This window comes from Ahaetulla prasina, chromosome 4 (genome assembly GCF_028640845.1).
Source record: "Ahaetulla prasina isolate Xishuangbanna chromosome 4, ASM2864084v1, whole genome shotgun sequence".
Classification (NCBI taxonomy): Eukaryota; Metazoa; Chordata; class Lepidosauria; order Squamata; family Colubridae; genus Ahaetulla; species Ahaetulla prasina.
Window position 1 is genome coordinate 145,082,490 of NC_080542.1, and position 25,419 is coordinate 145,107,908.

The 25,419-nt window shown below is 42.5% G+C and overlaps 1 long non-coding RNA gene across 2 annotated transcripts; it reads left to right on the top strand.

Moving 5' to 3' along the window:
* Positions 1–2,829: 2,829 nt before the first annotated feature.
* On the top strand, positions 2,830–20,844 carry LOC131197663 (uncharacterized). Of its 2 annotated transcripts, XR_009155000.1 has the most exons (9): positions 2,830–3,279; positions 4,949–5,068; positions 5,803–5,882; positions 6,992–7,279; positions 10,965–11,036; positions 12,443–12,496; positions 14,076–14,140; positions 15,351–15,509; positions 20,360–20,844. It is a non-coding gene; the product is annotated as an uncharacterized LOC131197663 (long non-coding RNA). The 2 variants fall into 2 exon arrangements; XR_009155001.1 differs by lacking the exons at positions 10,965–11,036; positions 12,443–12,496; positions 14,076–14,140; positions 15,351–15,509; positions 20,360–20,844 and having other exon boundaries at positions 2,936–3,279; positions 6,992–7,361.
* Positions 20,845–25,419: the final 4,575 nt, after the last annotated feature.

Consider the following 25,419-nt stretch of genomic DNA (forward strand, 5'->3'; position numbering starts at 1 on the left):
TATAGATGCGGGACCAGGGGCCTCGGGGCTGGCTCGATTCCCGCACTGGGACTGTGGGGGTGGGTAGGTCTAGACTCCTGACACTGAGGGCATTGGGCTACCCAGTTCTCTATGTCTGTATCCATCTTTGGCCACCATACATAGCTTCTGGCCAAACCCTTCATTCGAACGATCCCTGGGTGACCCTCATGGTGCATTTCTAAAACCCGTACATGCAAACAAGATGGTACAACAACCTGATCACCCCATAGTAAACATCCCCCTTGTGCGGAGAGCTTGTTTTGCTTTGTTTTGAATTGTCTGAATTCCCCTGCCACCCGTTCTTTGGGCCATCCCCTCTGCACCCAACCAAGTACAGTCTTGACAGTAATGTCTCGTCGCGATGCCCTAGCCACTTCCGCCGACCAAGCGAGTGACAAGAGCTCTCTTTATTAGAGTGAGACTTCAGCAAGGGGCACCGGCAGAAGGTGCCCCTTTTATACCCACCTGACTGAGGCACCAGCCAATGAGATTTGAATGTTTTCCTGCCGGAATTTCCACCAATAGGACAGTACACAACAAAAGGATAGACCAACACTGGAGGCAACACATGTTTTCACTTGTAATAGCCTAGAGAGCACAACTCATTAGGAACAAAGAGATGTTGTGAACTAGGAGTTAAGCCAATGAGAGCTGGATGGCTGAGTTCAGAAATTTAAATACTCATCAATGTTAACTTATTGAGTAATCTCAAGCCAAGTGAGATGTCAGAAAAGCTGCCACCAAGTACAGTGGTACCTTAGTACTTGTCATTAACAAGAGACATGACAAGTATTAAACATGTGTTACCATTTGTTTTGGGTAGTTAGTCACGAGTTAGCGGACACTGATAACTTCTAGCTTCTGCGTCACGTGCCAAACAAGGAGTACCAGAACAAAATTTTCACATGAAAATGCACTGAGTACCAAATTCTATGAGTTTCAAAGCAGTCAAGTAGTGAGGTATGAGTGTATCTGGTTGAAGGAGTGGATTTAGGATTAATTTGTTCTCACTGTCAGGAAATTTCTCCTTAGTTCTAAATTGCTTCTCTCCTTGATGAGTTTCCACCCATTGCTTCTTATTCTACCCTCAGGTGCTTTGGAGAATAGTTTGACTCCCTCTTCTTCCAAATCTCAACCAGCAAATGCTTACATATAGGAAAAAAGAACCCAAACACTAAGTACATACTTGATGGACATTACCTTACTGACGACCCCCATCCCATTAAAGACCTTGGAGTTTTCATGTCAAATGATCTAAGTGCCAAAGCCCACTGCAACTACATAGCAAAAAAAGCTCTAAGAGCTGTAAACCTAATCTTAACATAACATAACATCAGAGTTGGAAGGGACCTTGGAGGCCTTCTAGTCCAACCCCCTGCCCAGGCAGGAAACCCTACACCATCTCAGTCAGATGGTTATCCAACATCTTGCATAGCTTCTTTTCCAAAAACACTACACTACTAACCAGAGCATATAAAACATTTGCTAGACCAATTCTAGAATACAGCTCGCCTGTTTGGAACCCTCACCACATCTCTGACATCAATACAATTGAATGTGTCCAGAAATATTTTACAAGAAGAGTTCTCCATTCCTCTGAAAACAACAAAATACCTTATCCCACTAGACTTGAAATCCTGGGCTTAGAAAACTTGGAACTCCGTCGCCTTCGACAAGACCTAAGTTTAACTCATAGAATCATCTATTGTAATCACCTTCCTGTTAAAGACTACTTCAGCTTTAATTGCAGTAATACAAGAGCAACCAATAGATTTAAACTTAATGTCAACCGCTTTAATCTAGATTGCAGAAAATATGACTTCTGTAACAGAACCATCAGTGCTTGGAATACTTTACCTGACTCTGTGGTCTCTTCCCATAATCCTAAAAGCTTTAACCAAAAACTTTCTACTATTGACCTCACCCCATTCCTAAGAGGACCATAAGGGGCGTGCATAAGCGCACAAACGTGCCTACCGTTCCTGTCCTACTGTTTTTCTTTTCTTCTTCATATATATATATATATATTTTCTGGGGTTTTCACGGGTGTTTGTATGTAGGTCTTTGGTTGTTCGGGTTTTCTCCCGTGTAAAATTGTAAAATTTTACCGTGTAAAAACCACGAAGCTGAAGCCTGAAGATGACGAATGAGACTTCGTCGAAACGTTGCCAAGACATTTCCAATTTTACACGGGAGAAAACCCGAACAACCAAAGACCTACATATATATATATATATATATATATATATATATATATATATATATATATATATATATGATTATACCTCCTAATATTTATTGATATATATGTTTATATACTATATAATCTTTTTGTATGATGCCTACATATATTGTTGTGACAAATAAAATAAATTAAATAAAATAAATAAATAAAATAGATATTGGAACACTGCTATCATGTCTCCCCTTGTCCTTCTTTTCATTAAACGAGACATACCCAATTTCTGAAATTCCTTTTCTTCTTTCACTTCCCCATCCTTCCTCTATTCTTCCTCTTTCTCTCGTCTTCCTTCCTTATCCTCTTCCCCTCCCTCTGTCTCCTTCCTTCCCTTCCTCGCCCCTCCCCCTTATTCCTTCTTTCTCTCATCTTCCTTCCTTGCTCCTCTCCTCCCTCTATTCTTTCATTCATCTTCCTTCCTTCCTTCTTTCCTCTCTTCCTTTTTTCCTCCCTCACTATTCTTCCTTTCTCTCATCTTCCTTCCTTCCTCCTCTCCCTCTATTCTTCCTTTGCGTCCTTCCTTCCTCCCTCCCTCCACCCCTCCCTCCTTTCTCAAAAACTTTAATGGTCGACCTTCTCAATCTAAGCCCAGCGTCTTCTCAACCTCCACCACTTGTAAGGAGCGCGGACTTCAACTCCCAGAATTCCCCGGCCCGCCCCGTTCTAGAACCCGGATGAGGAGTTTTGTCTCCTCCTCCTCCTCCTCCTCCTCTGGCCCCCAGGGGGCGGGGAAAGAATTCTCGGCGCGTGACGTCATCACCATGACAACCTGCCAACTGTAAGGCAACTGCCTCGCCCGCCAGTTGCAATTGGAGCAAAGCCCCGCGAAGGGTTGGAGGGCAGCAGAGACCACGCCCCCCCAAAATAATAATCATAATCATAATAATAATAATCCATAGTCTTTGCATTGTGTTTTCTTTGCTCCTGAGAGCTGGTTGCGTGCTGCGAGGCCCTCCATGGAAGCGCCTTGGGTGGAGGAGGTGGCGGCGTCTTTAGTGCGAGAGTTCCTGAGCAGAAAGGTGAGCGGGGGGGGGGGGGAAGGAGGGGCGCCCTCCCTCTGGCGGATTCCCCCGGAGACTCCATTTCCCATCATGCCTTTCGGGGGAGGGGGGGAGGCGCCCTTTGGCTTTGCCTTTGTCTTTAGGACAGAAAGTTTTTTTTCCCACGTTTCAAGAAAAAAGAAAGATGAGAGAAGGAAAAGAAAAGGGACAAGTCGAGACAGGAAGGAAGGAAGGAAGGAAAAAGAGAGAGAGAGAAAGAAAGAAGGAAAGGGAGGAAGGGAGGGGATGGGAGGGAGGCAGGGGAGGAAAGAAAGAGAGAGGGAGAGGAAGGAAGGAAGGAAGAGACAGGGAGGGATGGGATGGGAAGGAGGCAGGGGAGGAAGGAAAGAACGAAAAAAAGAAAAAAAGAGACAGGAAGGAAGAGAGAGAAGAAAGAAAAAGAGAGAGAGGAAGGAAGGAAGAAAGAAAAGAGGAAGGAAGAAAGAAAAAAGAAAGAGAGAGAGATAGAGAGAGGAAGGAAGGAAGGAAGAAAGACAGGGAGGGATGGGATGCAAGGGTGGAAAGAAAGAAAGAGAGGAAGGAAGGAAGATAGAAAGGAAGAAAGAAAGAAAAAGGAAGGCTTGAATCTTCTTTACAACAGATAACCTTTATTGTCACTTTTTACTGTGAGCACACTGTCGCACACTCAAAATGAAATTGTCTTTACAGCAGTGATAATTGTATTCATATTTTACCCGTTCTTTCTAAGGTGACATTTGCCCTCTTCGTTTCTTATTCTATCCCAGTGATGGCTAACATTTTGTCGTGACATGCCGAAAGTGTGCGTTCACATCCATAATGTGTGCACGACCCCTGCACCCTGACTCCCTGTGCATGCAAACGTGACCCCCCCCGTGTGCGCCCGCCCACCACACATGCATGCACAACCCCATGTGCGCCACCACACATGCACGCATGACCCCCCTGCTCTCCGCACATGCATGTGTGACCCCTACATGCTCCCCATCCCTGCGGAGGCACAAACGTCTCCTGCATGCAGCCTGTGCATGGGAGGCAGGGACTTGAAGAGTAGCTGGCTGGCGGGAGGGGCGCATGCATACACAGTGGAACTCAGCTGGGGTGACGTCTCAGGTGCCCCCAGAGGGGGCTCTGTGTGCCACCTGTGGCCCACGTGCCATAGGTTCCCCATCACAGTTCTCTCCTTTCTAAGCATCCAAAAATCACAAGTTCATTTTTTTCTGTTTTCAGCAAAAGTCCATAAAGAAGTTCCAGTTTTTAACAAATATAATAACCAGCATTTCTCAGTCTCAGCAACTGGGACCTGAAGAGGGACTCCAATTCCCAGAATTCTCAGTAATGATCCTGCAAGAGAATTCTGGGAGTTGGACTGATCATTTTCAAGCATGCGGACTGGGGAATTCTGGGGCTTGAATTCCACACATCTTAAAACATGCAGGCTGGGGAATTCTGGGAGGTCAAACCCACACATCTTAAAACGTGCAGGTTAGAGGATTCTGGGAGTTCAAATCCACACATCTTAAACCTCTTTAAGAGTTACGAGGCTTGAAAAACCCTGTGCCAACAGCTTCTCTGAATATTATTACACTGACTTCTACGTTAATCAGCGGCATGAAGACTGAGGTTATTTTTCTACCCTGACTTACAGCATTCTCTCTTTCCTACGCAGGGCTTAAAGAAGACAAGTACCATGATGGACAAAGAATTTCCCCGCACCGCCCTCAGCATCAACAACAGGAACGAGCTCCGAAATGTTTTGCACCTCCAGTCTTTGTACAAACAAAACAAGGTAAAAGAGGAGAGCCTTTTTGCATAAGGTTTAGAATTTATAAGCAAGACTCTGGATGGGACAAACTGTTTGAGGGAGAGCCATAGAATTATGCAATTGGAAGGGGCCACAAAGATCATCTATTCTAATCCCCTGCAAGGCGCACAAGCAACTACTTACACCACCCATAATTAGCGGTTTTCAATTTCTTCCTTAGCAACACCAAAAACGAGCGTTTTAAATGATCTCAGGGACTGAGGAGGAATTTCCTCACAGTGAGGACAATTAATAAGTGGCTGCTTTAAAAGTTGTAGCTGTTCCATCACTGGAAGTTCTTAAGAAAAGACTGTCTGAAATGGTATAAGGCCGTGAGGGCGAACCTATGGCACGTGTGCCACAGCTCGCACGCGTGGCTCTTTCTGTGGGCGCGCGAGCTGTCGTCCAGCTCAGCTCCACCGTTCATGCGTGCGCTCCTCCCGCCGGCCAGCTGATTTTTGAGATGCGTGGGGGAGAGGGAGGGGCAATGCGGAAGACTTAAAAGGGAACATTATTTATTTGCTTGTTCTTTTATGATGTGTGAAATTATAAGTTGTCTGACTGTGGAACACCTCTCCTGAAGGCTCAGTCATAATTGGAGGACAAATACATTAAAAACATTATGGGCTATTCTGGATACTGTCTCTGAAAACCTATCTTCTGATTTTCCAAAATTAATGTTAATACTATTGTGCTTTCTCACCTATTTTATCTTGTAGCCATCAATCATCGTTATAGAATGACGGAAGGCATTTTGAAGGAAAGAATGAGAAATGCTATGAAGCGTCTCCAAGAACAGGTAGGGAAAATGATTTGTTCACGTGTCACATTAAATGCTATTGTGACCCAAGTAGACAGTCCATTCATTGTGGTTTGTGTTTGCCATTATAGGTTTTGGTTCTGTGCTTAATTTTTTAAAACACATTTTTAGCTTATGTTAGTTGCCTTAATCACGGTGTCATGAAATGGGGATCATGGGAATTCTTGTCTAGCTTTAGGCATAAAGCTGGCTGGATAACCTTGGGCCAGTGGTGGGTTGCTACCAGTTCGCCCTGGCTCGGGCGAACTGGTGGCGGCGATGGCGAGAGTCTCCGTCCACCCGCCTGGACGTCTCTGTGCTTGCGCAGAAGTGTTGCGCACACCCACCCACGAGCGAACCGGTAGCGACGGGATTTGAATCCCACTACTGCCTTGGGCCAGTCTCTTTCTTTCAACCCTGGGAATGCCAAACCCCTTCTGAAAAAGAAAAAACAACAACAGGGATTTGTTCGGGAAGAATCAAACACAAATGAATGGAAAGAAAAATAAGAGAGAAATCCAGAGTCTGTATAGCATCTTGATCCACTTGTTGACTGTGAGTTAAAAAAAAACTTTAATGGAAAATGATAATAAATAAATAAATAAATAAATAAATAAATAAATAAATAAATAAATAAATAAATAAGTAAGTAAGTAAGTAAGTAAGTAAGTAAGTAAGTAAGTAAAATGTGAATAAATAAATAATGTCAGGAGAAATTCATTTTATTGTCATGACTAAAATGCCACAAAACAACAGACTGCTTAATGTTCCAGCAGATCAGGCTGTAAAATAATAGAAATGAAAAGAGAAAAGACAAATTATGCCTGCAGAGATTGCAGCTACAGGGTCTGAATTAAATGCTGGTATCAGTGTAAACAGACAGGCAGGAATATCAAAATGTTGTATTTTATTCAGTGGTCTATACTTTCAGGCAAGCGTCCAGAGTTCAGGTGCTAGAGATATCAGTTGGCAACTAAGCTTTGAGGACAGAGAAACAGTGATTAAAATCAACCCCTCCCTCCCAAACAAATAGCTATTAAAAAAATTAATGTCTAATTGCTAACCGCAAGTTTATCTTTTTAAAATTCTGTAATTTGTTAATGTTGCAGGAAGAACTATCAAGACTTCGCAAAGTAACAACTTCAATGGCAGTTGTTGGTTTTTGGTCAACTAAACATCAGCCATGAAAATGGTCCGGGTGATGAAGACTTCAAGCTGACCAATCACTGTAAGGCTGATGCAACTCTTCATCTGATAGAATAAGAACGAATCGGCGTTGGTTTGAGCAGTTTAAGACTGATGGGGTGGTCCACACAATTTTTTAAGAGGTTATAAATTTTAGCCAGGAGAGGGCGTGTTCTTTCCTTGGAGTCATTCGTTCAGTCCACTTGTTAGAGGTAAGACGACGGACTGCTTGTAAGGTATTTGCTTACCACGGATATTTCTGTATATGTCTTGTATATAAACTACTTTTAAATATCTCAGTCTCTGTATGTTATTTCTAAATTAACAATATCCACTGCATATAAAGAGAAAATGTTTTATAGATGGCATACGCCCCCTGAAAAATCGGCAAAAATGTTTAAAGACAAATCAGCTAAATGTTGGAAATGCCATCCGACACCAGGATCGTACTATCACATGTGGTGGACACGTCCAGAAGCGAGAAATTATGGGATTAGAATTAAAACACGGCTTGGAAGAAATGCTTGAATAATATATTGATTTAAAACCTGAGCTGTTCTTATTGGGTATCCTTCTAGAGAAAATTAGTAAAGAAAATGTATACTTGATTATACGTGTAATAATTGCAGCGAGGGTAGTATTTGCACAAAGATGGAAAGTAGAGAAAGTGAATTTTGCCCCATTTTACGATTTTTCTTGCCACAGTTTTTATGTGAATCAGGGCAGTTGTTAAGTTAGTCACACGGTTGTTAAGTGAATCTGGCTTCCCCATTGACTTTGCTTGCCAAGAGGTTGCAAAAGGGGATTATGTGACACCCCCCTCACCCCCGTGATTCTGTAATGGTCATAAATGTGAGTCACTTGCCAAGCATCTGAATTGTGATCATGGGGACGCTACAATGATCGTAAAACAGTCATAAGTAACTTTTTTCAGTGCCATTACAACTTTGGTCACTAAATGAATTATTGTAACTCAATGTCTACCTATAATTCCTTACAAATTAAATCAGAGTCTATACTTAAGGTGCCAGAACGGAAAGTGCATTTTAAAAAAAAATGTGAGGTCCCCTTCGCCAATCTTTTTGTTACTGTTGTTACTTGCTAAGGCACGTTTGATCATCCTCATATATCCTCATTTATCCAAGATGTACACTGAGTTAATCTGATCTCAGTTCTGGCTGGGGCCCTTTACTACCCGTTGGGAAAGTGACAGAGGAAATAAATAAAGCTACCAGTTGTGGCCTCTGCAAAGGGCAGACGGATACTTACTTCCTCACATACAGGCACTAGAGAGATTTTTATTTTTTAACACCTCCCCCCAACATATAATACATTTTTTCTGAACAGAATATTGGCCGTGTTTCAAATTCATACAACTTTTAGTTCTCTTCCAACACATTTTATATACTTACATTAGTATATTTTGCCTTTTCTCTCTCATTTTTGTTTTCTTTCTTTTATTTATGTTATATATCTAATCTTACCCTTTGCCCTGAATTCTAATCATTTATCAATTTCTGTCTTTCCACCCCCCCCACTCTCCTTACTCCCTCTAAATTAAACCCTTTATTTCCACATTGACATTTACAGCATTTTCTATATACTACTTATCAAACAGAGTCATTCATATATTTGCAATTCAAAACAACTCATGTAATATTAACCATAACCAAAAAAGAAAAGAAAAAGAACTCAATCTTCATCGTATCATTTCTGATGCTTTAAGTGAATTCCATAATTACAACTAAAGACTTTTTATATTTTCAGATTCCATTATTAATATTTAAACCACTTAATATTAGGTCAGCTATTTTTTTTATTTTCTTCTTTTCTCTCTCTCTCCTTTTTTTCCCTTCTTTCTCTTAAAATCTTTTATTCTCTTGGCTTGTCCTGTATTTCCATCCACTCTTCCCCTTCCCCTCTTTCTTATATTCCTCTTTCTTATATTCTTACTATTAGTCCCAATGTGGTCCTTTAACTTTATATTTTCTCCTCCCCCCTCTTTTTTCCTCCTTGTCTCTTTCTCTCCTCGTTATTTTTGTCTATTCTCTTAGTTTGCAATATTTTTCCAGCTACTCCCCTTATTCCCCTTTTAATTATTCTTTTTTTGCCACTGTCAATCCCAGTGTGATCTTTTAAGTTTTTTCTGCTTTTTCTCTTCCCTCCTTTCTCCCTTTGTCTCTTTCCACCCTTTCTATTTTTTATCATCATTAATTTTTTCATCATTACTCCCTACACAATCATTTAATTTTTCACAATTAGTATTTTTTTTCTTTATCTTCCGTAACACTCTCTTACTTCTTCATAGTTTCCATGTTTTCTTGGGTAGATTCTAACACACTTCCTAGTTCATCTGATTTCAGTTGTCCATGAGGCCTTGTAATTATTTCCTTTGTTTCCCGTTTTAAAGTCATATGCGTCCTTTTCATCCTTTCAAATATTTCCTGCGCCATTCTGTATATTTCTCCTTCCTCGATTATCAACAGTTTGCAGGCACACAAATCCTCCCCCAAAGTTCACACGGGCCTTCCCACTTCAAAGAAATTTTTTTTCCAAAACACAGGGTGCCCATCTATAAATCCCAACACTGAATATCACTGGGGAAGCACCAGCCTCTCTTTAAGTTTGATCTAGTTTCCCATGAAACTATAACAAATCTGGTCTCAATCCAGGAACACGGAGTGAGCGTAGCTAATCCCCGTATTTGTTTAACCTTGGATCAGTTAGGCCTCAACTTACAACAGCTTGTCTAGTGACAGTTCAAAGTTACAATTCAGTTCGTCTTTACGTTACAGGTCATATTTATGACTATTGCTGTGTCCCAAGGTCACCTTTTGCGACCTGACAAGCAAAGCCAATGCAAAAGTCAGATTTATTTATTTAACAATGGGGTTATTAAATTATCAACTGCATTGCTTCACTTAACAAGTAATAATAAGAAAAGTTGTAAAATGGACCAAAGCTTACTTTATATAACCACTGTTAAGTCGTAAAATGAGGCAAAAGTCAATGCATCTCGCTTAACGTACATTTTGGGCTCAATTGTGGTAAGAAGTCAAGGACTGCCTGTATATAGGAGATCTGCACCTACTTCTTGTTCCTAGAGTTGAAGCTTGGAAATTCCAACAAAAATAAAATGAAATTGCTGCTTTAACCATCTGGCATTGTCCGTGGCTGAACAATGAATCTATGTTTGTATATCCTTAATTATGAGCCCATTCTATAAAAGGGATTTTATCTAAACTTAAACCTGAGAATTCCTTACTACAGCTTTTCACCCAGTATTTGGGTCCAAAATAAATGGTTAATTATTGCATTTGGAGCTGGATGAGATATGGATTCACTACTTTCAATTTCAATAACAATTTCTTATTGATAAAATGATGGAAATAATGCAACCTATTTCATGAGATTAGGAGGGAGGGAGGGAGGGAGGGAGGGAGGGAGGGAGGTAGATAGATAGATAGATAGATAGATAGATAGATAGATAGATAGATAGATAGATAGATATAGATGTAAGGTAGGTAGATAAGTGAAAAATGTCATAAATCTGATAAAGGAAAGCCTTCTTAATTGAGAAAATAATTCAAATTTATTAAGAATGTGAGCTGCAATCCTGTTTTCAGTTTTTATTGTCCAATTTCCTTTGAAATAAGTTGAATTTTGTTTCCTGGTATGACACCAAAAGCATCATATTGATTTACTCATTTTTAGAAAGTCTAAAAATGGAACAATATCATCTACTATTGATACGTTGGTGAGATCTGGAGTAATTTTATAATTATCCTTAGTGCATTTTATGATTGCAAATGAACTTGCCAAAAATAAGATTTTCTCTTTTCTGCTTCTGTGATTGTGGAAGAAAAAGACTGTAATGAAAAACAATAATTATTTCAGGAATAAAGGTTTCCACTGTCCCGTCTTCAGATTCTCAGCCAAGTTTGCCATAGAGAGTGTTTCGTCAAAATGGTACCTATTTATCTATTTCCCTTTGCATGCTTTCATACTGCTAAGTGGGCTGAGTAATAGGAGCTCACCCCGTCGCGCAGCTCTCAGGTCTTGAACCCAGCTGACGAGCCCAGCATTTTAATTGCTGAGCCATCGTGGCCCCCCTCCCCTCCCATTTAAGGAGTAAGTAACTTTATTGAGAAAACCCACAATGCCACAAAATAGTAAACAGGCTGCCCAATACTCCAGCCCATCAGGAAGTAACAAATAGGAGATGAAAATAAATGATGCCAGCAGCAAGGACTGCAGCTTCAGTGTCAGTACAGACAGAGCAATATCAGAATAAATTTTCTTTTATTCAGTGATGTGTATTTTCAGGCAAGTGCGCAGAGTTTAGGTACCAGCAGCTGCGAAGCTGGGGGCAGACTCAGACAATGAGGAGGTTGGGGAGAAACTTGGGCCAGTGCTGGAGTCTGGGGAAGGCTCTGATGGATGCTCTGCATAGACGCAGAGATAAGAGCCAGGGCCGTCTGGCATTTCCCAGCCACCGCAGAGGCAGCTGCCTTTGGGGGCTGATATGAGTGAGGAGGAAGAACAGCTGGGGCCTGTTCCAGACTCACGTATGCGCAGAGCAGTTAGGAGAGGTGAACAACAGAGGACAAGGAGTCGACTCAGGAAGCAAAGCACACATGGACCCTGAATGGCCCCTTCCCGGCTGGGGAATAAATAGAAGGAAAGGGGGATGGTTATCATAGGAGAGAACAGTTCATAGTTCTGAAGATTTTGCTCATTGTGTTTCGTGAATCAAAGACTGCTTGCCAGAACCTAATTTGCAGCTTTTCGGCTGGGAGCTCATGGCCTGGCAATTATTGCAAGGAATCCAGCAGGTTCTGGAGAACAGGTAGCAGAAATTTTAAGTAGTTTGGAGAACTGGCAAATACCACCTCTGGCTGGTCCCATAGTCAGGTAGGAATAAGGATTTTACAGTATCCTTCCCCCAAGAGTGGGATGGGAATGGAGATTGTGCAGTATCCTTCCCCTGCCACACCCACCAAGCAACACCACACCCACCAAGCCACTTCCACAGAACCGGTAGTAAAAAAACTTGAATTTCAGCACTGCAAGGAACTGATAAGGTCTCTACTGCAGTTAACTCCTTGCAGGACTCTTGCTTGGACTTTTCGGTGGGTGAATGACATTAATTCACAAGAGGTAAATAAAGAGGGTTTTTTTCATGACAAGGAGTTCGTTTCTTGCTTCTGCTAAGGCTGGGTCAGAACATCAGTTGGCACCTAAGATTGAAGGATGAAGAAATAATGGTTAACATCACCCACTCCCTCCCCACCCCATTGTTAGAAAAATCAGTGTCTTTAATTGCTGATGGTCATCTTGTCATTTTAAAATAATGTATTTTGTCAACTTTGCAGACTGAACAGCTTTTGATAAAAAGACATTTGATGGAACAACGAAAACTTATAGAGGTATACTTTATATATTAACCATGAACAAAATGACAGAGTTGGAAGGGACCTTGGAGGTCTTCTACTCCAACCCCCTGCTCAAGCTGGAAATCCTGTAACATTTCAGACAAATGTTGAGCTGAAGAAGCTTCTTGGATGGGAAGCGAAACCAGAAAGTCCAGTTGCCGCTTGAAAAAAAGCACCTTTGGGACAACCATGACCTGGATGACTGAGACTCTCCATAGACATTTCAGACAAATGGTGCAAATGGTCATCCAGGCTCAAGGTTGCCAAGGTTGGAGACCCCTGTACTAGAGAAAGCAGGGAGGGCAGCTGTGGCTCAGGGATGTCTCCCCAGCCGTATCGCGTTCTTATTGACATTATAATGAGAGTATCTATCTGTGCATGTCTACACATTACTCTGCATGCATAGATATTATTCAGATTGTGTTCTTTTTTGGGTCAAGAGAGTTTTGGCGGAACATCCTGGTTTCTTAGGGGAGGGTTTTAATCGGAGTCTGATCACCACAGACTCCACTTTTCCAGGTAGACCAGACAGGAAATAGGACCAGAGGAGTTAATTCTACTTTGCTGACATTGAAAGAACTTTGGAAGTCCAGTTCTCCCACTGTCTCCTTAGAGAAAAACCTCTTCTCTCCACCCATTAGGTCACTGCAGGCTCTTATCTGAAGGCTCCTTAGGCAGCATCTCTTAAAGGGCCCATCATGATTTTCACTTGTTCCCATCCAACCAGCTTCTTTTTGAACAGTTGATGGTTGCTTTATATCTAGAATTCTTTATTGGCCAAGTGTGATTGGACACATAAGGAATTTGTCTTTGGAGCATAAGCTCTCAGTGTACATAAAAGCTATCAAGGGATAAATCATGATCCTAGTCATCATAAACACATTCATCCTGAGTCATAAGATGCAACACTTAGTGATAGTCGTAGGATACTAAATAAGCAATCAACAAAAATCATACTTGGAAACTAAATAAAACAATATAAGTTGTAATGACACAAGCAACAAAGTTACAGTCGTAAGTGGAAAATGAGATAGTTAATAGGAAGGATGAGAAGAAGAATAGTAATACAGCCTTAGTAAATAGTTCTGGGAATTAGTTGTTAAGCAGAGTGATGGCATTCGGGGAAAAACTGTTCTTGTATCTAGTTGTTCTGGTGTGCAGTGCCCTTTAGCATCCTTTTGAGTGTAGGAGTTGAAGCAATTTATGTCCAGGATGTGAGGGGTCTGTAGATATTTTCACAGCCCTCTTTTTGACTCGTGCAGTATACAGGTCCTCAATGGGAAGGCAGCCTGGTTGCAATAATTTTTTCCTGCAGTCCTAACTATCTTTTGAAGTCTTGTTTGGTTGCAGAGCCAAATCAGACAGTTATGGAGGTGCAGATGACAGACTCAATCGTTCCTCTGCAAAATTGAATCAGCAGCTCCTTGGGCAGTTTGAGCTTTCTGAGGTGGCGCAGAAAGAACATGAATCTTGAGAATATAGCCTGAAAAATATTTCATATTACAATAAGGGGTGAAACACACACACACGTATGCAGCTTCACTTCACTTGTAATGTATTTTGACTTTTCCAGAGTCTTCAAAATAAAATAAAATTCCAGCAAGAAGAGCTAAAGAAGGCGAAAGAACAGGATTTTAAGTAAGTAGTAATAATAATAATGATGATGATGATGATGATGATGATGATGATGATATCAGAGTTGGAAAGGACCTTGGAGGTCTTCTAGTCCAACCCCCTGCCCAGGCAGGAAACCCTACACCATTTCAGACAAATGGCTATCCAACATTTTCTTAAAGATTTCCAGTGTTGGAGCATTCACAACTTCTGCAGGCAAGTTGTTTCACTGATTAATTGTTCTCACTGTCAGGAAATTTCTCCTTAGTTCTAGGTTGCTTCTCTCCTTGGTGAGTTTCCACCCATTGCTTCTTGTTCTACCCTCAGGTGTTCTGGAGAACAGCCTGACTCCCTCTTCTTTGTGGCAACCCCTGAGATATTGGAAGACTGCTATCATGTCTCCCCTAGTCCTTCTTTTCATTAAACTAGACATACTGAGTTCCTGCAACCGTTCTTCCTATGTTTTAGCCTCCAGTCCCCTAATCATCTTTGTTGCTCTTCTCTGCACTCTTTCTAGAGTCTCAACATCTTTTTTACATCGTGGCGACCAAAACTGAATGCAATATTCCAAGTGTGGCCTTACCAAGGCATTATAAAGTGGTATTAACACTTCACGCAATCTTGATTCTATCCCTCTGTTTATGCAGCCTTGGCATTGTCTTGGCATTGTCGTAAATGCCTTTTTGTGACGAACTTTCAGTTTGGAAAGGTACACTTAAATTAAAAGAAATTTCATCAAATTTCAGTATTGATAACTAGATTAATTCCAAACCGAATGATTGAAGATCCTGGGAAAGTGATAGCTAACCTTTTCCGGACCAAGTGCCCAAACCCCCAAAATGCAATGCACACACTGGCCCCCGCATGCCCCCACGCATTTGTGGCAGAGACCCGAAGAGCAGCTGGCCAGCAGGAGGTACCCACGCATGTGTGGCAGCTCGCTTCCCATCAGAGAGGGCGCTGTGTTCCACCTCTGGCACGTGTGCCATTGGTTCGCCATTACGGTCCTAGGAGTTTTAAGAGAGGACTTAAATGTTTCAAATTTCATACCGAAATTAGAGTTAGAATTAAATTAGAATGAAAAGAAATTTCATCAAATTTCAATACATGCACACACAAACAAACACCCACAAATACATAAACATACATATATGAAATTTTTGATTGAAAAAGGTTTGCTGATTCAAGTAAAAAGATAAGGGAACTAATTTCATTGTGTCTTCATAATTTACAGGAAATCAATGATAATCGCTAGAAAAACAAGATCAATTTCAAATTTGATGTCGGAGAGAGAAAAGTTCCTCCATGAGAAACAGGAGCTTGTACGACTCAGTCTCCAGTTGGAAGGAGACAAAGAAGTATTTAGGGAACAGTTTGAAGAAGAACAGAGAAGGTAAGAAATCTTTAGATCAGGGGGGTCAAACACAAGGCTTAGATCTGGCCCGCAGGGCCGCCCTGCTAACAGCGAAGGACCGGCCCACAGTGCCATGCACAGCAAAAATGAAGCTCGAGAGGTCTGTGCGCAGCTGCCCTGGGCCCCTTTTTTGGCTGTAACTCTTGGCCTCATCTATAGATTAAATCCAAGCCAAACTGAAGGATTGAATAGGACCCTGATGGTGAACACATTCCACAGGTGGCTCATGAGCCATTTCTGCGGGCAGGAGAGCCGTTGCCTTAGATTAGCTCCACAACGCATGCGTGGGCGCCTCCCGCCAGCCAGCTGATTTTCGGGTCTCTGCCACACATGCAGGAGATGTGCATGCATGACCATTCCTCCCAGGAGTATCCATGCGGCCCATTTTGGATGCCAGATAATTACAGGGTTCGCGCGGAGGCTCTCGGAGGGCGAAAAACGACCTACCGGAAGTCCAGAAACAAGCTGTTTCTGGCCTCTGGAGGCTTCAGGGAGGCCTGCTAGGCCCAAAATGGGGGTCAAGTGCACATGCACAGGGAGTGGGTGGGTGGGTCATGTGCCCATGCGCATGGGGGGGCACTTGGAGGGCATTATGGGTGTGGGCATACGTGCACGCAACCCCCCCCCCACATGCTCAGTGGTGGGTTGCTTCCGGACTGGGCAAACAGGTGGCAGTGGGAGGCTCCGCCCACCCGCCCGGACATCTGTGCATGCGCTGAAGCATTACGCGCAAGCGCCTGCGAGCGAACCGGTAGCAAACGAATTTGAAAACCCACAGCGCTCTCCCCCACTTTTGGCACCCGATGGCAAAAAGATTTGCCATCACTGTCCTAGGAGTTTTAAGGGAAGACTTTAATCCTCGGAGTCCTCGGAGAAGGGCGGTATAAAAATTTAAATAATAAATAAATAAAATAAATAAATAAATCTCTCAATTCCTACTGAAATAAGTAAGATTAAAAGAAACGCCATCTGTGAGAATGCTGTGTGTGTTTACCATTATTTATACATCTTAGAGCAGTGATGTTGATCCTATGGCACGTGTGCTAAAAATGGCATGCAGAGCCCTCTCTGTTGGCACATGAACCATTTCCAGGTTCCGAGTTTCCGAGTTCCGTCAAAGACCAGCATGCCTACCGTCCCTGTCTTGCTGTCGCCATTAATTAGTATTTACTTCCGTTGTTTATCTTTATGTTCATACCTGCACTTGTTATCTGTACGTGTTTGAAAAACAAATAAATAAAGATTAGCTGTCTGGTGCGCATGTGCGCAATGGAACCTGGAAAAACAGCTGGGTGCCGCGCGTATGTACACCAGCCAGCTGCTCTCTTCTGGGTTCTGGCGCTCTGGCGTACGCTCCAGTTTCAGCACTCAGTGCCAAAAAGATTATCCATCGCTGTTTTAGAGGATACTCCATATTATAAAATCCATTACAATTAAGACACTAAATTATAATAAATATATGGGGTAAATAATTTGTATATTAAAGTGTAAGATAACCTTTCTAATTTTAATTGCATATATACACCACACAAATATTTTAGATGTTTTCTCTAGAATGACTTTTGAAGAGTATTGTGTAATAATTTGCTGTTTATTATCTTGATCAGTGGTGAAATCTGAACCGGTTTATTATCGGTTCGTTGGCTGCGCATGTGCGCTACGCATGCATGCACGGTGTGCACCACGCACCAAATGCGAGGTGCCCGCGCAGTGCATGCCAAGAGGAGACATGAGGTAATTAGAACAGCGCACGGGGGGCGTGTGATCAGCTGTGGTGGGCGATCTTTTTCTTTACTTTTAAAAGCATTTTTTTTACAACCTATTTGGCTGAAGGGGTTGTAAAAAAATGCTTTTAAAAGTAAAAAAAAGGCTCTTGGACATAATATTTATCTGGATCAATGGGACAGATTATGGGAGAGAAATTACAAGATAATGATGTCAGCTGCTTATAAAGAAAATCTGCACAAAATGTCTTATAGATGGCATTTACCCCCAGCGAGATTGGCCAGGATGTTTCCAAATAGGTCCCCGAATTGTTGGAGATGTGGTCACAAACAAGGGACCTTCTATCACATGTGGTAGACCTGTCCTAAGATTAAGAAATTTTGGGGGAAGATAAAAATCTGGCTGGATGAAATAACAGGGCAGAAAATAGAAAAAAAACCCACCTTAACTATTCCTATTGGGCATTCTGGAAGGGAAAATGGAAAGAAATATACAATATATCATATTACACATATTGACGGCATGTAGAATTGTGATTGCACAGAATTGGAAACATCCGGATACCCCACCAAAGCAAAGGAGCAAACAGAGAATCTGTGGCTTGTTAAACCAATTACTATCACAAATGCATTCTCCCTCCCTCTCTTTCTCTCCATCTCTTTCTTCCATCTCTTTCTCCCCCTCTTTCTCCCCCTCTTTCTCTCCATCTCTTTCTCCCCCTCTTTCTCTCCTTCATCTTTCTCTCCCCCTTTCTCCCCCTCTCTTTTTCTCCTTCATCTCTCTCTCCTTCATCTTTCTCTCCCCTTTCTCCCCTCTCTTTCTCCTTCATCTCTCTTTCTCCCTCCTTTCTGCCCTTCATCTCTTTATCTCCTTTATCACTTTCTCCCCTCTCTCTTTCATCTCTCTTTCTCTCATCACTTTTTCCCCTCTTTCTCTCCATCACTTTCTCCCCCCTTTCTCTCCATTTCTTTCTCTCCATCTCTTTCTCCCTCTTTCTCTCTTTCATCTCTCTCCTTCATCTTTCTTACCCCTTTTCTCCCTCTCTCTTTATCTCCATCTCTCTTTCTCTCCTTCATCTCTTTCTCCCCCCACTTTTCTCCTTCTTCTCTCTTTCTCTCCTTCATCACTTTCTCCCTCTTTCTCTCTTTCATCTCTCTCCTTCATCTTTCTTACCCCTTTTCTCCATCTCTCTTTATCTCCATCTTTCTTTCTCTCCTTCATCTCTTTCTCCCCCCATTTTTCTCCTTCATCTCTCTTTCTCTCCTTCATCACTTTCTCCCCCCTTCTTTCTCTCTATCACTCTTTCTCCAGATGGGTTAGGGCAGACTGGCGCTGTGTGGGCGGGAGGTGGCTGCAGGACAGTCCTGCTGGGTCAGCAGCAGGCCGAGGTGATTGACACCTGGCCGCGTGGCCAGCGAGGCATTTGGATGTGGGTAGGCTGCCTTCGGTGGCCACGTGGCCAGCAAGGTGCTTGGATCGAGTGGCTAATGAAGTGCTTGGATGGGGGTAGGGCGCAGTTGGCGGCCACATGGCAAGTGAGGCACTTGGATCGGGTGGGCAGCGAGACGCTTGGATAGGGGTAAGCCATGGTTGGCGGCCGTGTGGCCAGCGAGGCGCTTGGATCGGGTGGGCAGCGAGGCACTTTGATGGGGGTAGGTAGGCCGTGGGGTGGGTAGCAAGGCGCTTAGATGAGGTGGGTAGCGAGGTGCTTGGATGGGGTAGCCAGCACCTTGCGGCCACTGCCCACCCGATCCAAGCGCCTCACTGGCCATGCAGCCGCCGACCGCAGCCTACCCCCATCCAAGAGCCTCGCTAGTGGCTGGCGGCTGTGTGGCCAGTGGGGCGCTTGGATTGGGTGGCTAGCGAGGTTGTACTTGCCTGTACACTTAACGGCTTCGGAGCACACCGAACCGAACCGTTTGTTAAATTGCTGCCTCGCCCGCCCCTTGCTCCTCCCCTCCCCACCACTACTTACTGGCCTTGCTCGTAGTGTTGCGCAGCTTGCCTTAGTAACACACTGAGGCATAGCTGTAGCTATTCTTTGTCTCCTCGACCATGTGGCCCAGCCTGTTTTCCTACCTTTGCCGTGGTCTCCCACTCTATTCCCCACCTTGGATTGCCCACCTCGAACTGCCCCTACTGCTCCAGAAGCAGAACAGGCAAGTACAGCAAGATTTTGCAATATCCTTCCCCTGCCACGCCCACCACGCCCACCAAGCCACGCCCACAGAATTGGTAGTAAAAAAAATTGGATTTCACAAAAATTGCTCCAGGGGAAGGATACTGCAGAATCTCCATTCCCTCCTCACTCTGGGGTCAGCCAGAGGTGGTTTTTGCCGGTTGTCCAAACTACTTAAAATTTCCACTACCGGTTCTCCAGAACCTGACAGAACCTCCTGGATTTCACCCCTGCCCTTAACTCACTCTTGCCCATGAGGGATGCCCCTCCATGCTTGTTCCCTTTCACAAGGGAACCGTAGGTGGCTCAGGCTGTAAGACAGTCTGTTATTAACAGCAGCTGCTTGCAATTACTGCAGGTTCTAGTCCCACCAGGCCCAAGGTTGACTCAGCCTTCCATCCTTTATAAGGCAGGTAAAATGAGGACCCAGATTGTTGGGGGGGGGCAATAAAAGTTGACTTTGTATATAAATATACAAATAGGATGAGACTATTGCCTTACACAATGTAAGCCGCCCTGAGTCTTCGGAGAAGGGCGGGATATAAATGCAAATAAATAAATGAAAATAAATAAATTAAATAAATAAATACAAGGTGATCCGATTATTGCTCCTGAGAGCCCTGGAGGCCTCCTCGCACCTGATGTTTCACTTTCTATCCCAGTGGGCTCCCAAATACATCTGAAAGGAGCGAGCCTTTCCCTCTGGTGCCCTATAGGATGGGTGGTGTTTGACTCCCTTAGACAGGCTAATATCTGATGCCCTCCAGGTAAACTGGGTGACATTCCAAGGATTCCTAAGCAACATGGCTCAGTTGAATAGAGGTGATGCAGTTTCGAAAGCGCCCAACTCATGAAAGGCTAGGGAGCATCCTGAACTAGCCAATGTTCTCCTAGCAAGCTGTTCTCTTTTCTCTGTCCTTCTCAGAAAAAAAACCATCGGAGCCACCATCCTTGCTGGATTGTTCCTGGTTACTCTCTATGTATCTTTTGGGCTGTACTGGGTGTTAAATGATTGAGGCCTCAGGCCTTAACAATTTTCCACGACGAGGAAGAAAAAGCTGTCGTTATTAGAGCCATCTCACCATTGATGCAACCTCGTCGGCTAACGAAACATCCGGAAAAGGAACCAGGTCCAGAGAACACCAAAGGACCCTATGGCTCAATCCTGACCCTGAGATTGTCTTATATTTGATATTCTCCTGAAAATACATTTTTTTTTCTTTTTTAAAAAAGAGGAATTTATATATTATTTCCTATGTGGCAAGTTAATGCTGCTCTTCCATTTTTTTCAACAATTGTTGAAAACTATATAATAATATATATTGATTTAATTTGAATTTTTGGTCTAAAGCTAGAAGTGAATACTGCCATTGGTATAATGTCTCTCCCATCTACTGCTTCTAGTATTACTGGCATCATGCTGACCAAATAAATACATTGAAAACATATCAGCAAGTATTTTGTTGTTGTTGTTTTCCTGCCATTTTGGAATGAGTGGTATATTGGAATAGTGGAATATGTTATTGGAACATGTGATTGATAACCTATGAACATTTGCCATCAACAACAGGGATTATTTAGATGCAGCCTTAGGTTTATAAGAATGGGAAGGAAGCAAAGACGGAGCATAAAAAGGAAGGGAGGGAAGATGGAGGGAGGGAGGAAGGGTCAAAAGATGAGCAAGATCTAGCCCAAAATGCCAATTACAGATAGATAACGGTAGATTAAGGATAGACAAAGGATAGACCAACATTGGAGGCAACACACGTTTTCACTTGTAATAGTGTAGAGAGCACAACTCATTAGGAACAAAGAGATGTTGTGAACTAGGAGTTAAGCCAATGATAGCTGAATAGCTGAGTTCAGAAATTTAAATAGTCATCAATGTTAGCTTATCGAGTAATCTCAAGCCAAGTGAGATGCTAGAAAAGCTGCCACCAAGTACAGTGGTACCTTAGTACTTGTCATTAAACAAGAGACATGACAAGTATTAAACATGTGTCACCCTTTGTTTTGGGTAGTGAGTCATGAGTTAGCGAACACTAATTTCTAGTTTCTGCGTCACGTGCCAAACAAGGACTACCAGAACAAAATTTTCACATGAAAATGCACTGAGTACCAAATTCTATGAGTTTCAAAGCAGTCAAGTAGCGAGGTATGAGTGTATCTGGTTGAAGGAGTGGATTTAGGATTAATTTGTTCTCACTGTCAGAAAATTTCTCCTTAGTTCTAAGTTGCTTCTCTCCTTGATGAGTTTCCACCCATTGCTTCTCCTGCTCTCAAGTGCTTTGGAGACTAGCTTGACTCCCTCTTTTTTGGGGCAGCCCCTGAGATATTGGAAGACCGCTATCATGTCTCCCTTAGTCCTTCTTTTCGTTAAACTAGATATACTCAATTTCTGCAAGTGTTCTTCGTATGTTTTAGCCTCGAATCTCCCCCTAAGTTTCAAGAAAATTTTGCCCTAATGAAGATGCCACAACCTGCCAACAACCAGAAAACTCCAAAAAGGCTTTTGATCGCATTTTACACACTGTGTGGTATGCCATAGTATAGTGCCACTGAAAAATAGCAATAGCAATAGCACTTCTATACTGCTTCACAGTGCTAATGTTTTTTTTAATGGAGTTATAAAATATTATAAGATACAAAATACAAAAGTAAATAAAAAAGCAGTGGGGAAGAAGAGGGGAAAGAGAAGTGAGGGAGGATAAGGAGAAAAAAAAAGCAGCATTGATTTTCACTGATTCTTACGATGGTCGAACGGTTGCAGAAGTTGATGGCGTTGGCTGAAATGGCAAAATTGGCTATTCTGATTAAAGAAAAGAATATACCGGTAAGTACTTTTATTTCCACATGGAGACTGCTTCTGAACTTCGTGCTTGAAGTGGAACGGAATGAAACTTTGATTTGGGGTTTTACTGAGCAGATCGATGGATCTTTATAGAAATGGCTTGTTCATATTATTATGAAAAGAGCAAAAAGCTGTGATTTGATGCTAATACCTTATTTTACTCCCAACAAAAATGCCCAGTTTTGTGAGGTATATCTCACTTCTTATTTCTAAATGCTTTTCATTCCTTTGGGCATAGTACAGCCAGTCCTCGATTTACAATAGTTCATTTAGTGACCGAAATTACAAGGGCACTGAAAAAAGTGACTTATGACCATTTTTCACACTTACGACGGTTGCAGTGTCCCGAGGTCACGTGATCTCCTTTTGCGACCTTCTGATAAGCAAAATCAATGGGGAAGCCAGATTCGCTTAACAACCGTGTTACTATCTTAACAGCTGCAGTTTCACTTAACAGCGGTGGCATGAAAGATCATGAAAATGGGGAAAAACCCATTTAACAACTGTCTCACTCAACAAGAGAAATTTTGGGTTCAGTTGTGTTCGTAAGTCAAGGACTACTATAATCCGTAAGACAAGGGAAAATCATGACTGTGCATAATGAATATATTGCCCAGCAATTTTTCATAAATGCTTCTGAAATTTCCTTTGGAAAGGAAAGCTTATAGTGATCTGAAAACTTCACAGCCTCCTCAGTCAGACAAACAAAGTCAATGTGGGGAGCTGGACTTGCTTAATGGCCACATGATTAACTCGAGAATTCGGTTAAAATCTGTGGCCAGAAAATATGGTAAAATCTGGCACAACTGATTTAACCGTTCCTTGCTTAGTGTCGAAAGAATTTGAGGGTTCCAATCCGAGCTGAGCTGCATTATTGTGGATAATTTGGCTGCATTATTGTGGATAATGTTAATTATCCACAATTTGGCTGCATTATTGTGGATAATGTTAATGGTTCTTTGTTCATTCTTCCCATCCTTCCCTTCCTCCCTCTCTCCTCTTTCCTTCACCCTGATCTACCTTCCTTCCTCATTTCTTCCCACTCCCTCTTTGTTGTGACTCCCGCCCCCGAACCTGGCCCCATGCCCGACAGTGACTCAGAGAGTGAGGGGGAAGGACCGGTAAGGCTTACTTCGGGAGCGCCAATTTCTTTGGCTCAGCTCCAGGAGCCAGAACCAGACCAGTCGGAGGACGTAATGAGGCCGTCATCCCCTGATTCCTCCCTTCCCCAGGCTACGCCTTCAAACCCAGCTGATAATAATAATCAAGCTTGGCTTGACCCGCGCTTCAGAAGATTAGAGAGGCGGTGTCATCAAAAGGCAGGAGCCCCACCCCACAGGATATATAAGGAGCTTTGGGACTGCTCTCACTCCATGGGAAGCAAAGTTTAGCTGAACCGTTTCATAAAGAGCTGAAAGTCTTGCTACGTGAGTCATTTGTTTGAACTTTGGCAGGCAGCTGCAATTTAATTTTTCTGCCAGGACTGATAAGAGCCGTGAATCCGCTGGCTGAAGGCCTGCTCGTGGGTCTGAAGTGGGGAAGGAGACAGAACACTCTATTCTTTCTCTCTCTCATCTTCCTTCCTTCCTTCCTTTCCTTTCTTCCCTTCCCCATCTCCCTCTATTCTTCCTTTCTCTCGTCTTCCTTCTCTCCTCTTCTCTTTCCCCACTATTCTTCCTTTCTCTCATCTTTCTCCCTCCTTCCTCTCCTCCCTCTATTTTTCCTTTCATCTTCCTTCCTTCCTTCTGTCCTCCCTTCCTCTCCTCCCCCAACTATTCTTACTTTTTCTCTCCTCTTCCTCCTTTCCTTTTCTTCCTCCTGAAGGGAAACAGTAATAAGGATATAATAAATAATAATAGAATATAATATAGTGGTATACTAGATTTAGTAGAAACTCGTTATTCTGTAACATTAGGTTCCTGTAACACACATATGATAGAATAGAATAGAATAGAATTTTATTGGCCAAGTGTGATTGGACACACAAGGAATTTGTCTTGGTGCATACGCTCTCAGTGTACATAAAAGAAAAGATAAGTTCATCAAGGTACAACATTTACAACACAAATGATTGTCAATATATCAATATAAATCATAAGGATTGCCAGCAACAAAGCTACAGTCATACAGTCATAAATGGAAAGAGATTGGTGATGGGAACCATGAGAAGATTAATAGTAGTGCAGATTTAGTCAATAATTTGACAGTGTTGAGGGAATTATTTGTTTAGCAGAGTGATGGCCTTTGGGAAAAAACTGTTCTTGTGTCTAGTTGTTCTGGTGTGCAGCGCTCTATAGCGTCATTTTGAGGGTAGGAGTTGAAACAGTTTCTGTCCTGGATGTGAGGGATCTGTAAATATTTTCACAGCCCTCTTCTTGATTCTTGCAGTATACAGGTCCTCAATGATAGATTATGCCTTTGTATTTGTATCACATACGTTATGCCTTTATATTATGCCTTTAGACCAGGGATCTCCAACCTCGGCAACTTTAAGACTTGTGGACTTCAACTTCAGCTTTGCTGGCTGAGGAATTCTGGGAGTTGAAGTCCCCAAGTTTTAAAGTTGCCAAGATTGGAGATCCCTGCTTTAGATTGTGCCTTTACATTTGTATCTCCTTTAACAAACATATCCTGTTATTAAGCCTCTGTAAAGTATCTGGTATTTGTCAAACGTAGGTCCCTGCCATTTGATCTGAACCCATATCAATCTTCTTCCTGTTTGTCTTCTGCCATCCCAGAGCATGATAGGTATCTCAGTTGAAATTGCAGACATCACTCAGGAGATAATTTAGACTTCAGCCCTGACTTACACCTTTGATCTGTGTAAGCTCCTCCTTTGCAGAACCAGGGGGGGCCAAATGAGCAATTGGGAGAGCAAAGGAATGCTCAAGGAAGAGATAAGACAAATTGGGAGGCTTCTATTCCCTTGCAGGGCAATGACACAAACCTAAATTAGGAGGCCAGGATTGGGGTTTTTTAAGTGGTGTCTTAAAAGAATAAAAAGGGTGTTGCATCTTCTCTGAAGAGGTGGCCCTTCCATACAGAAGTTTCTTGGTCTGTGTTTGGAATGGTTGTACCCAGCATTTTGCTTTTGATCAAAAATTAAATGCTGATTCTTATTCAAGCCTCCGTTT